Source organism: Rhyacophila brunnea, unplaced genomic scaffold (assembly GCF_057557595.1).
Source record: "Rhyacophila brunnea isolate RB1 unplaced genomic scaffold, BYU_Rbru_1.0 scaffold_1, whole genome shotgun sequence".
NCBI lineage: Eukaryota > Metazoa > Arthropoda > Insecta > Trichoptera > Rhyacophilidae > Rhyacophila > Rhyacophila brunnea.
This window is the reverse complement of record NW_028232751.1, coordinates 64,571,378-64,587,993: the sequence shown is the minus strand read 5'-3', so window position 1 is coordinate 64,587,993 and position 16,616 is coordinate 64,571,378. Positions and strand designations below refer to the sequence as shown.

The 16,616-nt window shown below is 33.6% G+C and overlaps 1 pseudogene; it reads right to left on the bottom strand.

Annotated features, from left to right (window-relative positions):
* Positions 1–15,324, bottom strand: part of LOC147080102 (uncharacterized) — a 34,769-nt pseudogene extending 19,445 nt beyond the window's left edge.
* Between the last annotated feature and the right edge of the window lie 1,292 nt (positions 15,325–16,616).

Below are 16,616 nucleotides of genomic sequence, written 5' to 3'. Positions count from 1 at the left end.
GATGCGCTGATAAAGAATATATATTTTTAATTGATGAAATAATGACGTAATCCGTGGCGTGAATAAAGGACAACGTTCATAAATTATAACATAACAACTTTGAACATAGAGCGCAACTGGGTAATTATTGTTTTTCATTTGAAATATATGTGGATATGTAGGTAACAATTAATATTAATTCATAGTAACGTACCCTAAACTCATTGAAATAACCATTTCATTGATATCTTTTTCTACAGATAGCAGGTCTCCTTGTTTAGTGCAGGATCCCATAGACTTTTCGTATACATAATATGCGGAACGCATCCTGACAATTGGAATAGGTTTTAGGGGTCACAAAAATTTATAAAGTCGATGTTGCCAGGCGATATTAGTGGTAATTTTTTTCTATTGAGGTTTTAATTTTTTTTCTCATAACCCACCAAAAGTTGTTCTGAGTTCTTCAATAAAACCAAGACCGAATCAGGGATTGATTGAACATGCAATAATTGTACTATGCCATCGGCATGGTCGTATAACGGTTCGTCCCGTTTGAAAAAATAAAAATAGCGGGTTGTGCAATGTGTTCAAAATTATCGATTCTTGGGATCCTCCTTGGCTTAAATTATTTTATTTAGTAGCATTTTTGTATAGAATCACACAGATTGGTTTCTTTACTATATCTATGCATATGACATTAGTTTTAGTATTATGGTTAATCCAGAAACAGTATAGGTTTCATAATATTTTGGTAGCAGTCGGAAGCCAACAGCGGTGGAGTGAGGTTGTACAACTTCGCTTGCGTATTCGGGACGCTATTCGCCTGGTTACTCGCGAACGGTTATAAATACGGGATACAACAAAAATAATATTGTTTGTAAATGAATTTGACAATAAACTCAACATGTGTGGTCCCATGTGATTTTGACAATCAGTGCCAGTGCTTGAGAAAAAGTGAAAAATATTTATTGTTGCACGGATAGTGCACTTTGTGCGGGGAGTGCGTCAAACGCTGTGAAGCGAGGGGTTGTCCACACTGTTTTTTGTTCACACTGTTGCGCGAATTCCAAGACCGCGTGAACGGCAAAAGCAATAAAATGGAAAACACCACGATGAAAGTGAATGAAACCAAAAAAACGAAGAAGAAAAGAAACGATGATGAAGAGGAAGTGGTTGGAGAAAAAGAAGAAGAATGGCAGACGGTGACCTCTGGAAAAAAACCCAGAAGAGACTCTGGGGTCACTCCAAAGGGAAACCAAAACATCGTCATGATAGCGACGGGAAGTAAAATTCCATTAAAATTGAAAATAGCGCAGATGCTGCATAAGGCAGGAGTAAAAGTACAGAAAATTTACAATAAAAATTTAAAGACGTACATCCAAGTAGAAGACGAAAAAGAAGCAGATAAAGTGAAACAAGCTGGAGAACTCAAAGATCTCGGTTTTGTGACCAAAGAGAATGACTCCTGCTCTTATGGAGTAATTAGAAAAGTCGATATTGATATGGACCTCCAAGAACTGCAAATGGAAATCAAAAGTGATGCAAAAGTAATCAACCTTAAGAGGTTGACAAGAAAAGGTGATACAGGAGAGCTGACAAAGACCTCGTCAGTCAGTATTAAATTTGGGGAGAAAATATTGCCGAGAACAATTTACATATATGGAGTCTCTTTTGCTGTAGAACCGTATGTATTCAGGGTTATGCAATGCTACAAATGCTGGCGATATGGGCATATCGCGAACAATTGCGGACGTACAGTAGAAACGTGCCCTAAGTGTGGTGAAAACCACAAAACCTGCGAAAAAAATGAGGAAATTACGTGCATCAATTGCAAAGGTAACCACGCGGCAAACAGCCAAAAATGCAAAAAGTGGCAAGAGGAAAAGAATTGCAAAGAAGCAATGAAAAAAATGAACATACCTTTCAAGGAAGCAAAAAAAATATGTTAAATAATAGCTATGCTGACATATTAAAACAAAAAAAATCGTAGGAAGAGATGAAAGCGAAACAATTCAAAAAACTAAGGAAAACAAAAAGAAAGAAGAAGCGGTGGTAGAAGCTTCAGGCTCAACAATAATATCTACAGGTAGTAGCGTAAAGCCTACAAAAAATAAGAAAAATTCAAAGGGGAAGACAGAGGTTAACGCGATGGGAGAAATTATGAAAGTCTTGCTGAAAGGGGGAGACTGGCAGCAGATCATTAAACAACTAATAATTAAAGCAGTGGACTGGGTATGCAAACAATTCAAAGAAGGACACTTAAAGGAAATTCTAGGGGAGGTTCTGGAGCAAAATGGATGATAAAAAACAAATTAGGATTTTAGAATGTAATGCCAGAAGTATGAAGCAAAAAAAGGATGATATAGAACTTTACTTAATAAGACAAAAAATTTCAATAGCATTAATCTCAGAGACTTGGCTGAGGTCTGAATTAGACTATCTGAAATTCAATGATTACACGATGTATCGAAAATACAGAAGGGATGGATACGGAGGAGAGCGATTCTGGTGCATAAAACACTGGCGTCTAAAGAAGAAAGAAAGAAAGACGGAAGAGCTAGACAAAATAATTATAAAGCCATTTAACAGAACAGGAGTGAGGACCTGATCGAAGGATCCCCTTCTAGAAGAGAAGAGGCGATATGACAGCGAGTCGCAGTCAAAGCCTCGGTAAAATCACAAAAAAAAAAAAATTTTGGTAGGTGAATAAATTAAATAACGATGGTATGATAACTTAACCAGGTGAGTGACAGTAAGTAATTCTGTTTACCTGGATTATATACTTACTTAAATAATAATACCAACGATGGCCGCGCGGCTTAAGCATTGGCTTTTAGCGTCGTGGGTCCCAGGTTCGAATTCTGGATCTGGCAAGTACATATATTGTTTTTCAATTTGTGTATGAGCCAGAGTATGGACCTACTAGGTTGTAGTGGCGAAGGGTGGAGGTAGGCTGTTAAAATTCAACATAAATAGTCCACAATAAATTTTGTCAGTCATGCGTATTTGTTTTCATTGAACTAAGTCTATAATTTGAAGATGGTGTTTGTTAGTGTGTAAAAATAAATTAAATCCTGCCTAAACCAAACCATAATAGTTTTAGTATATTTTGGGCAATACGACAAAATTGTGAATACTTTTTCATTCATAATTATTTATTTTCGTTCGATTAAGAATACATATTACATATATTGTTAGTTATTTTTTTTAATTCATTTAGCCCTGCTTAGACTAAACTATAAAAGATAAAAAAAATTCTTTCTATAAAATATCCAAAAATATGTATGATTTAATTGCATAATTTTAGATATTTTATAGATAGACGAGTATTTTTTGACTAATATCTATTATGGCTTGGTTTTCGCAGGATTTAATTGAATTATAAAAACTAACCAACAGCATCTGTAAAAAATATAGTCTTATTTCAAAGAAAACAAATACTTATGATTGACAAAGTTTAGCGTGCACTAGTTATGGCGGATCTTAACAGCCTACCTCCACCCTTCGCCACTGCTAGGTTGAGCAAATGGCTGACATCCATTTCTCATAAAAAAACAAAATCTGTTAATATGAACCTTTACTATGTGGAGGGCCCATATGATCCTATTAGGATCGGACATGGTCGTAAAAAAAATAATAATATATTTGGAAAACTATTGGCTTCTCACACCAAGTAAATTTTTTTGAAGGTGAATAACTATTATAATATGTGAACTTTTTAAGCATATGTGTGTTTATTATTGATTAGTTACTGTAATTAGTGCCACGCACTGTATCCTGTAGTTAGAGTTAGGTATTTCCCGAGAAAATCTCAATCTAGAGATTCGGGATTTCTAGAAGAGAGTTCTCGAGAATTCTCAAGATATCGGGAAATTTAAAAAAAAACCTGTCTCCAAAAATCAGTGTAAAAACAGGCAAATTCCAAAAAATAATATTTTTTTTTCATTTATGTAAGAAGACAAACAAATAGAAGTAGGAAAACAAAAATAATTAAAAACATTACTTATTTAAATAGAATTTCAAAAAACACAGACTGTCAATCGCTGCGTCTGGTAATCGCGCTCGCTTTGAGACAAAAAAATCTCTGATGTTAAAAAATTGCGCTCACTTTGAGTCGATTTTGACTTAATTGTGTTAAATACCCCGATCAGTCTTTGATTGAACGTTTTGTATTTTCTGTCCACTTTTTTCATATATAAAAATCGTATTTTCAATTAATATTTGATAATAAAGAAATCCCAAATCCCGAGAAAAGATTCTCAAAATCCGGGATTTCCCGAAATGTTAAAAATTTCAATTCTTGAGATTCGGGATCAAAAATCTCGAAAATTTCTCGAAAATTCCCGTCGGAAAATTCCCGAAACCTAACTCTACCTATGGTATTATAGTATAAAATTTTGACATAACTTTTTCTGCCAAACTATTTTTTTTTATCAATGACAGGAGATTTTCAAAACAATTGATTGAAGCATTTTGATAACATTACTATCATACAAGAGTACAATATTATATTATTAACATGTACGTGTAATAATAATACTACATGTAATATTAAATTCATAACATAATAACTAATCCTGGACTACCCCATATTTGCTCCAATAAGGAACAATACCGGGCAGCTAGTATTAATTAAAAAACATCATGCTATTTCAGCTCAGTTGAGTTAAAAGTCTTAACTTAGTGATAGGCAGCACAAAAACAGCTATCCAATAAGGCTGTTAATAATACTATTAAATAACTGTGTTTTCTGTTTATACGAATAGGTACGGGAGATAATAATTTGAACAAGAGTATTTCGTGATATTATTAATTGGAGTGTATTTTTGAAGTAAGTATTAATAGACAATTTTGAAAAGTTTTTAAATTCCAAGTGTCAGAATTTTTAATTATTGGTAAGTATTTATTTCTAAGTATCAGAATAAGGACGCCAGTTTTAGTGTGGAGGGTAAAATAATGTTTGAGGAAGTAATAATATTAAAAAATCGGTTCTAAAACTAAATAATCATTATTTAAATTACGCGTGTCAGTAGATAAAACATATATCCATTATTATAATGATAATTTGACAAGTAAACAATTTTATATGGGATGCATAGCAATTTATGGTTACCATCTCGCACGTAAAGAATATTTGTCTATGCTCGCACGCCAAATTCATGAATATTCGGTACAAATAACCATTATTGTGATTATTAAAAGAACACCAACTAAGAAGTAATCGAAGGTGCAGCAAAAAGAGCTATAATTGTATGAGCACACCACACAGATAACAGAAGATAACCTCAATTCCGATACCTTTAAATCCAAATTATAATAATTTAGTGATATTTGACGGTTTATAAATATTATGGAAATTAAAAATATACCTATTAAACTATTATTATCTAATTGAAATAACCTGTTTCATAAATTAATTCTATTGAAACGATTACGAATAATTTGTCTTCAATTAAAATAACGTGCAAAATAACTAAGTAGCTTAAAGTTATGTGATAGTTAATGGACTATTTCAACCTATATCCAATATACTTACTTAAATATTTTTAAAGAAAGTAATAATGGAAAAAAATATTTCATTTTAAGGTTAAATTTGATTAAAAATGTTATATTGTGAAATATTATTCATTCAACCAAATTTTTCATACATTTTGAATGAGATTAAAATACCTAATAATATGATTGATCGAACTAATAAATCGATAATCGAATGAGTTTATGTGATATTAGTATTAATTCAAATAAAATAGCTACCTACTTTCTGGTTTGCATGTTGATTATAAAACAATTTATATTAGTATAAATCTTTTAGATAACGAACCTTTAATGTCGAGGCAATTGAGACATACCTATTACCTATTCCATATATTGGAAGACTATTGGAAGTGAGATGGAATAAGGAACAGGCAGGGTAGGTTTGTTTGACTCCAATAATAAGAAGATTGATGCGTGAATGAAATGAACCCTGGTTTTATTATCTCCTTCCAAATTAATATCAATTTAATTATTACAGATAAATTTACCGATTATAATTTAGTAGAATGAAAGCAGTTTATGCGTTATGAGAAATCGCTAAGTCGATCGGGCGAAGTGGAACGATAACCTTACGGTTAAATCTTTGATAACTGACTGACATATTGATGTCATGTAATTGAGTGTTTTATACAGATTCGATACAATAGAAAATGCTGCATACACTATTTGGATATTTTTGATAATCACGATTATTGGTAAATTATAAATAATTGAATTTAATTTTTAGTCAATTAAGCAGTTTTAATAATTAGCAAGATTGATTTTCATATAAACAATTTTGTGCATATCATGTTTTGTAAATTATAAATAATTATTGATATAATTATTGAATTATTTTGCTAAATTAGCTTTCTGTTAAAAATTGATTGATTCACATAAATCGCTTGTTCTACTATTTCAACATTGTTATGTTGCAAGGTACATTGTAATTATAAATGAATTTCCTGCCGAGTCATGTGGATGGTAGGGTATTGACCCCTACACATATATCAAAATTACGGATATCGATAAATTATACTAAATAATTTTATTTACAAAATAAAAGGAATGTTCATTGATCGACAATGGCTAGGCATTTTTTGCTGTGAGGAAAATATTGATATATTTTTATAAAATTTACAATAACCTGGTCACACCGTTCACCGTTGACATGACAAGCCAAGCGACCCTTCAGGTTGCCATGTATTTTTTTTTTTGTAAACAACTGAAGTCTGCCTTATGCTTTATTTTTATGTTAAAAATAAACCTATAATAGACACATCTGGTGTACCTACTGATATGTAGGGGTTTGCGGACGGTGTTGATTTACACTTTTCCACTTATTAAAAAACACCGATTCAGGGACATTAAGTAAGTATATCTCGCTTGACGATAAACAATTAATTGTTAATAACATTTGTAAAGGCGCGCTGTGGCGCGAAAAAGGTAGCGAATCGTATTTGGAGGCGACGTAAGGGCTGAAGGGTAGGTAGCTGACTAACCGTACCTACCCTCGATCCTTCGTTTGCCTAGAAACAGATAACGGTAACGTACTTTTTGTTTGTTTCGCTGTGCATCATCGTTTAGTCTTGACTCATTTACAGTTACAATAATATTATCATTATATTCTCAACTCTGTCGATTGGAGGATTGTTGATGGGGGATTTAGGCATTATGATATTTGGTAACACTACCTACCTGTCTTCTTATTTTTTTTAATTAAAAAAATATATTATAATACCTACACACTAGGCATACAACATAATTATTCTATAATGGAGTATGTATTTTCAATAGTCATTAGCCCAGTGTAGATACCTACTGAAAAAAGTTTCTAATAAACATTAATAATTGATTACAAACTAATTTCGTTGTACCCAGAGCATAGAACCAACTGTTACAGCTGATGGCTAGAACGAATTTCTTAAGAAACCTGCTCAGAAGATCCACATTGAATTGTGGAGCCCTTTTTTTAGATACATTCATTATAATAGAAAGAAAAAATACTATTCTAGATTTCTAGTGGTGAGGAAGTCAACTGTCATCTGTCAAGGTACAGCATAACCATAGACGATTATGGTATTAGTCTATGATACAACTAACTCGAATATTAGTCTGTGTTACAACCCTAGTTGGAATGACAGAAGAATACTATCCTAGAAAATTTAAAAAAGCGGCCAATTAAATTATTTCTGCCCAAATTTTAATCTATTCTGACACACAAATATTTATATTTGACATTAAACATTTTAATAATTCCCTATGCTTATTTAAATACTTTCTCATTTATTATTTGAATACTTACCATTGAGCATTTTTTACTTGCTGCTGATTTTAAATTATTCCCAAAGATTAATAAAATACTTTTATTAAGATACTTCCTATTTTTGAATATTTATACTTACCGAATAATTAGAAGCCTTATTAATTTATCAATAATTTATTTCGGTAAAAATAAAATAAATAAGTGTTTTTGAAAAAATATAAAATTTTATTTAGCTAATAATTTTGAGATATCTATGTTTATATATTTTTCCCATGAAAATATGAGCTGACAAAATGTTAGAATAGTGACGCTAAAAAACAAACGTAGCCATCTCCATCACAAGTGAAACTGAGTAAATCAACTTTTTTGTTTTTGTGGTTAATTTGAACCCGTAAGTTAATAATTTCATAATTTATGATTATATTTTATTTAAAAGATACGATTTAAACAATGCTCAATAATCGCGAATCTTTAACAAACAAGATATTTACGATTTTATGTTGGAGATGGCTATGTTTGTTTTGTATCATCTGGATTTGACCAGGTTTGAAATAAATACTTTTGGAGATGGACAGTTTTGTTTTGTATTCGATTGGTTTGTTTTGTATTCTAACAAACAGGGTTGTGTTAAAATGGGTGCCGGACGAAATCCCGAATGCCGACATCCCGAAAGCCGAAATCCCGAAAGCCAAAATCCCGAATGGCCGAAATTCCGAATGGCCGGAATCCCGAAGGCCGAAATCCCGAAAAATAAAAATATATAAACAGTATTAATTTTCAACCAGCGGTTCCCCAATAGGCGGCGCTTTTTCTTGGGTGTGTAATTTAACAAGATAATTAAAATAGTTATATAAAACTGTTATTAATTATGGAATGAAGCAACACAATAATTTACAACCAGCGGCACCCCAAAAGGCGGCGCTTTTTCTCGATTGTATAATTTACCTAGATAATTAAAATAGTAGTATTAAAAACTAATATTAATTATGGAATGAAGCAAAAAAATAATTTTCAACCAGCGGTACCCCAATAGGCGGCGCTTTTTCTTGAATGTGTAATTTAACAAGATAATTAAAATAGTTATAATAAAAACTATTCATAATTATGGAATCAAGCAACAAAATAATTTTCAATCAGCGGCACCCCAAAAGGCGGCGCTTTTTCTCGATTGTATAATTTATCTAGATAATTAAAATAGTAGTATTATTTTAATAATTTTCAACCAGCGGCACCCCAAAAGGGGACGCTTTTTCTCGATTGTATAATTTAACAAGATAATCAAAATAGTTATATAAAAACTATTATTAATATGAAATAATGCAAAAAAATAATTTTCAACCAGCGGTACCCCAATAGGCGGCTCTTTTTCTAGAGTGTGTAATTAAACAAGATAATTATTTTCTTACTTCATTCCATAATTAATAATTGTTCTTATATAACTATTTTAATTATCTTGTTAAATTATACAATCGAGGAAAAGCGCCGCCTATTGGGGTGCAGCTGGTTGAAAATTATTTTCTTGCTTCATTTTATAATTAATAATAGTTTTTTATATAACTATTTTAATTATCTTGTTAAATTATACAATCGAGGAAAAGCGCCGCCTATTGGGGTGCCGCTGGTTGAAAATTATTACTGTTTATATTTTTTTATTTTTCGGGATTTCGGCCTTCGGGATTTTGTCCGGCACCCGAAAAAAACAACAATATAAATGTATAACTTATTTCATATTTACAACTAACACTTAATAATTTGAAAATTATAATTGGGTTTATGAATTTATTTTGAGTTTTATGATATTAGAATTAAATAGGTAACTAAGCAAACATAACAATATTTTTGAATAAAAATATATAAAAAAATATAGATGACTGAACCAGTTTACACAATATTATGCAGCTTTAAAACTGAACTTAAAATATGAACAGCCAAGGCACAGCCCTGAGGTTCTAAGATGCTAGCTGTCGTAAAACGTTTGAAAATCAAAATTTACTTACCGTTTTTCAGTCTTCTTTGAACGTTTAATGGTATAATTTGATCTGGTAAACTTTCGTGCATTATCTGGAGACACTATTTCAAACTTTATTTGGATTATTTTCCATTCTTTGACAATTATTTCGCTTAAAAACTTGAAGAACACATCTTATATAATGGAGATCTATATCTTGATTTAGTTTAGACTAATCATTATTATTTATCATCATAAGCCAGGGTAAATCCACTACTGGGTGAAGACCTCCCTTAAGTTTTTCCATGGTTATTTGTCCTTAGCTCTTCCCTGCTTACGTACATCTTTTTGAATTCGTCGATATATCGGGTTTGAGGGTAGGCTTAAGCCCTTTCGGACTGCATTAGTCTATTGGCCATTGGCATTTCATCAGCTTTTCGACCTTTATCACATCACGTGCACTCTTTTCCTAAATGCCTTTATGAATAGGTACCTCGTATTTACCGTCAAGGTTTCTTTAAAAACTTTGGCACACTAGCTGCTCTATTTGATGATATGATAAGTCAAAGGAAATTTGTGCCTGCTGCAAAAAATGACTTATTGAAAACAATTCGTCTACACTCTACACCAGTGGTAGCCAAACCGGTGGAGAAAGCTCACGGCAAACTGTGCTACAGTGAAATGTAATTCGTATAATTTACATGTAACCGTTGCATAGGACTAAACTTGTGAGCATATAATGCTGCAGAATTAAGGGTTTAATATAGGTACTTACCCTAACTTTTATGATTATCATCACTGAATCTAAAAGGTATACATCATTATTATTTTTTGTCATCGTTTATATCTTGAATCTTTCTCTTATTTACCTCGAAATGAATTGTGTTATTTCCGTGAGTTATTCCCAAACATTCACCTTTCCAAACAACGTTGCGCTAGACTGCAAAATCTTTAACGTGAGACCTGGCGGCGGCGCTCGTGTTATCTTATCTTGTCTATGATTTTTGATTTCGAAGTATTTTAAGTTCTTAAACGCGAGAGGAGGGGATCTAGTTCTCCGCCTATCACTGTAAAGGAGGATTTCGCACTATACCTACTTGTAGTTTTGGGTGTATTTTACATCAAGGGCTCATGTTTCGCACACGCACCTGAACAATGCTAAGTGCTCGTCCGTAGTCATTTGGCGGGCGCGGCGCGGCGGCGTCTTGCGAAACTCAAACGTATAACCGTGTGTATTATGCCCGAAAAAACACACTGTCTACGAACATTTTACACACGGTTATACGTTTGAGTTTCGCAAGACGCCGCCGCGCCGCCCCCGCGTGACCACTACGTTCTTGCACTAACATTTGTTGATTGAACACATTACGCTTTGAATACCTACCTGTTATTAAAATTAAAAAATATGGGATGCCACAAAGGGTTACATGTAAATTGTACGTAAAAAAATCACCGTAGCACAGTTCGCCGTGAGCTTTCTATCGGAAAGAGATGACCGTATACTATACGGTGTCCAATTTTATTAGATTCAATATGAATATTAATTCAATTTTAATAGCAGATTTCGGCAAAATTCATGAGTTCGAGAAGAACAACCTAACCTAACAAATAATCCTGTATATCGGCTATTTACAAAATTTGTTTGCCTCTGGCTTCCTGTAAACCGACAAGAACCGTGTTTTATTTGGACATGAATTTTATCTCAGTACTATACGACTCAAAGAGGTTGGACGGTCTTTAATTTCTTCTTCCACCCTGCCACGACCAAATATTGGAGTATAGGGCAAGCACAAGTTCGCGCCACTTCCCTCGGTCCATCGCCAACTCTTGCTCCTCCCACCATGTCAGACCTGCAGCACGTAGGTTGCTTTTGTAGCACCGCTGCAGGGTGAGGGAGGGCCGACCATGACGACAGACCCCTTCAGGCTGTGCAACAAAAGTATGAAATGTCGCACTCTTTGGCGCCATCCGGAACACGTGTCCCAGCCACGTAAAGCGTCTCTTTGTGATAACCTCAACTTAGTCTTTAATATACGACCATAATATTGTATTTCCGATACAACATTTCACGGTGAAGTGTGATAAGGCGAACTGCATACGTACAAATTTCCGGACACGGCCACAAAGCCTTATCTGCTAAAAATTTACAATCATCTTTCATACAAGTTGCATACCTCTCTATTTCGTTTTTGTCACAGATTTTGATTTAGTCTAAGAGCGGAATGCACAATCTAAGGTTTCGATCCTAAGGATAAGTCGTATACAATCCTGAGTATAGAGTTAAGAAATCCTTAACCATAGACTACTTTTGTTATGAACACGCCCCCTTCTGTATTACCGTTTACCACTGACAGCTGCTGTCAAAATAAATTCGCATGTCTATAAAACAGTCCATACACTCAAGTTCATTTAACAATGTAATTCGTTTGGCATGTACTTGGAGAATATTATTTTACTTTTATACGCTAGCCCGCAGAAATACAAAATGCCAGGTGAAGAATGACACTTGACGCTAGTGTTACCATGTTAAAAAAATATCTTGTGGTGCTTGTGGAATCACGTATAATGACTTATAACGGAAACATAAGAGTATTATAATTAAATATTAATATTTATTTATAGTTATTGCATTTACAAAATGCAGTTGTCATATTTTTGCCATCGTTTAACAATTATAAAATAATTTACCTAAACTATAGGAAAGAGAATTTTTAAATATGGTATTATTTTCAATAGAAATGATCTTAACTAAGGACAATGTTTCTGCATAGTGTTTTCTGCTAAGGAAATTTTAATTATGACATGTGTTTCTGCATTCAGCTCTAAGTTGATAAATAAAAAAGTGAGCAACTGCGTTTGAAGCTGTAGGTAACCGCCATAATGATTTAAGTACACTATTTTACCATTATTCGCGACCTTTTGTTCCGGTGGATGGCGCCTCCAATACATATTATAACATACAACAGTAGTGACATTGTATTATTGAATAGGTATCTCTCTAGTGGCAAACTTTGTAAATGACAGCTGATACCATTTTTCATTAACTATTTTGTATGCGATTGTTGTCAGAAACAAATTTAACATATCACAAACATAAGATTCAATTTTATTTTACGTAATTATTTTTTTAAATCGAGACTTATTAATGTTATATTATATACACTACCCTTGAAATAACCTTAATTATGTAGGCATTTGGAATTATTAACAAAAACTTGATTTAGATCAGTGGTCTCCAAACTCAATAAAGATGTGAGCTACTTTCAGAAATTGAAATTGTTTGGTGAGCTACTTATACATATTCATTCTTTATAATTATTTATTATCGTCCTTTATCGTACCATACATAATCTATAACATATAACAAAAGGACATCGGACATACAATAAAACTTTAATTATTTATTTATACACAAAATAATAATTGAAAAATATCTTGATATAAATGCGAGGAAAAGAAAACATAGTTATTGAAAAGAATGGCATTCACTTAACTCCACATTTTTTTAATTCTCGGTGAGTATCTCGTCACTCCCATCTGAATGCAATTATCAAGATGTACATCTGTGAGTCTGTTTCTACTTTTAACCACCTTCATAGTGGAAAACGTTGATTAACATTAAGTAGATGGAACAAAACAATGCCATCATTTCATTTCGTAGTCCAATAATAAAATTTGAGAGGCAAATTCATAAATATGACAAAATATCCTACGCGAGCTACCAAAAATGCCGTCGCCAGCTACCGGTAGCTCGCGAGCAACCGTTTGGCGATCACTGATTTAGATGTGTGTCGAATCCCACTCTATCCAAAATATATATTTTAAGATTCTTATTTATATATATTTTATATTATTGTGTGTCATGTAGTATGAGAAAATAGCACATGCCATATGAAAATGAAGAAACTGCGCTGAATTATCAGCAAAGCGTGTCCGGAAACTTGTACGTCTGCAGTTTGCCGTATTACACTTCACCGTGAAATGTTGTATCGGAAATATATGCCCGTATAATATCAAAGACCGTCCAACCTCTTTGGGTCGTGTAGTACCTACCTACATAAAATTGATGACTAAATAAACACGGTTTTTGTCAGTTTACACTTTACATGAAGCTAGCAGCAAACAATTTTTGAAAATAGGTGAAATACTGGATTACCTATTTGTTTGGTTAGGTTAGGTTTTCATTCTTGAATTTTGCCAAAATCAGCTATGAAAATCGAATTAATGTTCATATTGAATCTAATAAAATTGGAGACCGTATAGTATACGGTCATCTCTTCTCTTTGACCATGTCCGATCCTAATAGGATCATATGGGCCTCCACAGAGTAGAGGTTTGTATTAACAGATTTTGTTTTTACGAGAAATGGATGTCAGCCACTTGCTCAACCTATTAGGTCCATACCCTGACCCACACACATATTGAAAAACAATATGTGTACTTGCCAGACCCAGGATTCGAACCTGGGACCCACGGCATGATAGTCCAACGCCTATGCCGTGCGCTCTTTCCGATAAAAAGCCCACAGCGATCTGTGCCACGGTGAAATGTTTTACGTACAATTTACATGTAACCTCAACAAAGCCGGCTACGCAGACCTTGGCCAGCCGTGGACCATTGGCTGGAGTGCAAAGCGGGGGGGTACTTGGTTGCCTGGGAAGAAGAAAGTTTTTGGAGGAAACCAAGATCTGTCAAAGGATTATGATGATGTGTTATGTAGATTATTGTAAATGGCGCTACAATCTAACGTGGGTCTTCGTCGACTTCAGTAAACCACTTCACTTCCGTAAATTCCCTTAGCCTCCAATATTCGGCTCTTTCTACAAAGACCAATTGAGGGGTCTAGTTGCAAAGGCGTCACTGTTTACTTTTTGTGAATTTTCAGAACCAAGAAAATATATATTTCAGTTAGCTTCCGGTATAGGTATTGTAAAAGATCTTCAACGGTTGGATGTCTTCTAAGCTAAAAGTTATCGATATTTTTTATCATTTTCGTGCCAAGTTAAATATTCATTGGAATTCTTTCTTTTTGAGTGCAAGCATAGATTTTTCAAATATTTTTTTATAATTTTATAATTACCTGCGATTGCAATAATTAGCATTGAAAACAATAATGCTGTAGATCAACGTTCGACGTCCCCGTAGGGTCCCCTTTAGTGTACGCGCCTGTAATAAGTATATAAAACGATCACACAGCATAAATCAATACAAGAAAAAATGGGTACATACCTAAATAACTTGTTTATACCTATTACCTATATAAATCGATTCTTCTTATCGTGCCATCCCCTGTGCGGGCCTCCACCATCTGGGCGATCTTTACCTTATCATCTCCTACACAGAACAATTCGGTGAAGCTGTACTCGTACCAATTACGGAGGTTCTTAAGCCATGAAATGCGAAGTCGTTCTCAGGTGCCGTTGATTTTTTTGGATGACAATTTGGGGAATTTGGTCCTCTCATAATGTGGCCGAGGTATTGTAGTTATAGAACTTTTTGGTCCTTTCCCATTCGGTTGAGAACTTTAACATTTTGTCACACGGCCACTCCAAAGCTTTTGAGAATGCATCTATACAGCCACATACCTCTTATCGAAAGCTTCATCTTTCCATGACATCACGATAGCAAATCTTTAATACAATGTGCTTAAAATGATTTACAAGGGTTTGGAATATTTGAATATTTAAGGCACCTACCTATTTTGATAGAACGTAGCTACTACAGTCCGACTTAACAATTTTCCGAAAATATTAGCATAGTTATCTAATTTAATGTATATTTGACAAAAAAATATGTGTTAGATTTTTGCTACTCGTATAATAATATGACATAGGTATATCTAGCTTGGATGGTCAATTTATTTTTTCCACGAGACGGAACGATAATTTTGGTGATTTCATGAACAGGAACGGCGCTCCTGTGCATTCCGGTCCATTTCGAGCCCTGTTACAGTCCCATTACCAATAGCACAAAAACTGATTAAAAGACGCCGATTACCGATGGTTATCAAATACAAGAGCATATTATTATAAATCACTGAGTGAAAAAATTGTCACCAACACCACGCATAAATATAGGGGGAAAATCGAAATTATAGGTACTGTAGGTGGAGGTAGGCTGTTATGATCCGCCAGAAATAGTGCACACTAAGCTTTCTTAGCCATGTGTATTTGTTTTCCACCACAATTTACAGGTGGTGTTGGTTAGTTTTTAAAATTCAATTAAGCCCTGCGAAACGAAAACATAATAGATAATAGTCAAAACATACTCATCTATCTATAAAATATCTAAAATTATGCAATTAAATCATATTGAATATTTTATAGATAGAATAATATGTTTTATCTATTATAGTTTGGTTTAGGTAGGGCTTAATGAATTATGTGTAATATGTATTCTTAATCCAACGAAAACAAATGAGTACGAATGAAAAAATGTGCGCAATTTTTTCGGATCGCCCAAAATGTACCAAAACTATTATGGTTTGGTTAGGCAGGGTTTCATTGATTTTTAAAAACTAGCCAACACCGTCTGTACGTATATAATTGCAGTCTAGTTCAATAAAAACAAATATGTATGACTAACAAAGTTTAATGTCCACTAGTTATGTTAGATCTTAACAGCCTACCTCCATCCTTCGACACTGCTCAATAGATATTATGTAGTACCTATTTAGAGGCCTTCCACAACGCCGGAATCCGGTCGGCTTGAAGAACAGGCAAGCCAGGTTGAGGTTCCCTTCTGGCGTCGTAATAAAACAATATCCATAAAATATATCTACCTATTTATAAAATTGTCGCGATAAATTAACATATTATTGAGAAATAGAAAACATCCGTGTCAAATGTCCAATTTTATTACTCTACTAGCTGAAGTACCCGGCTTCGCACAGGGTCGCTTCGTGGTTAT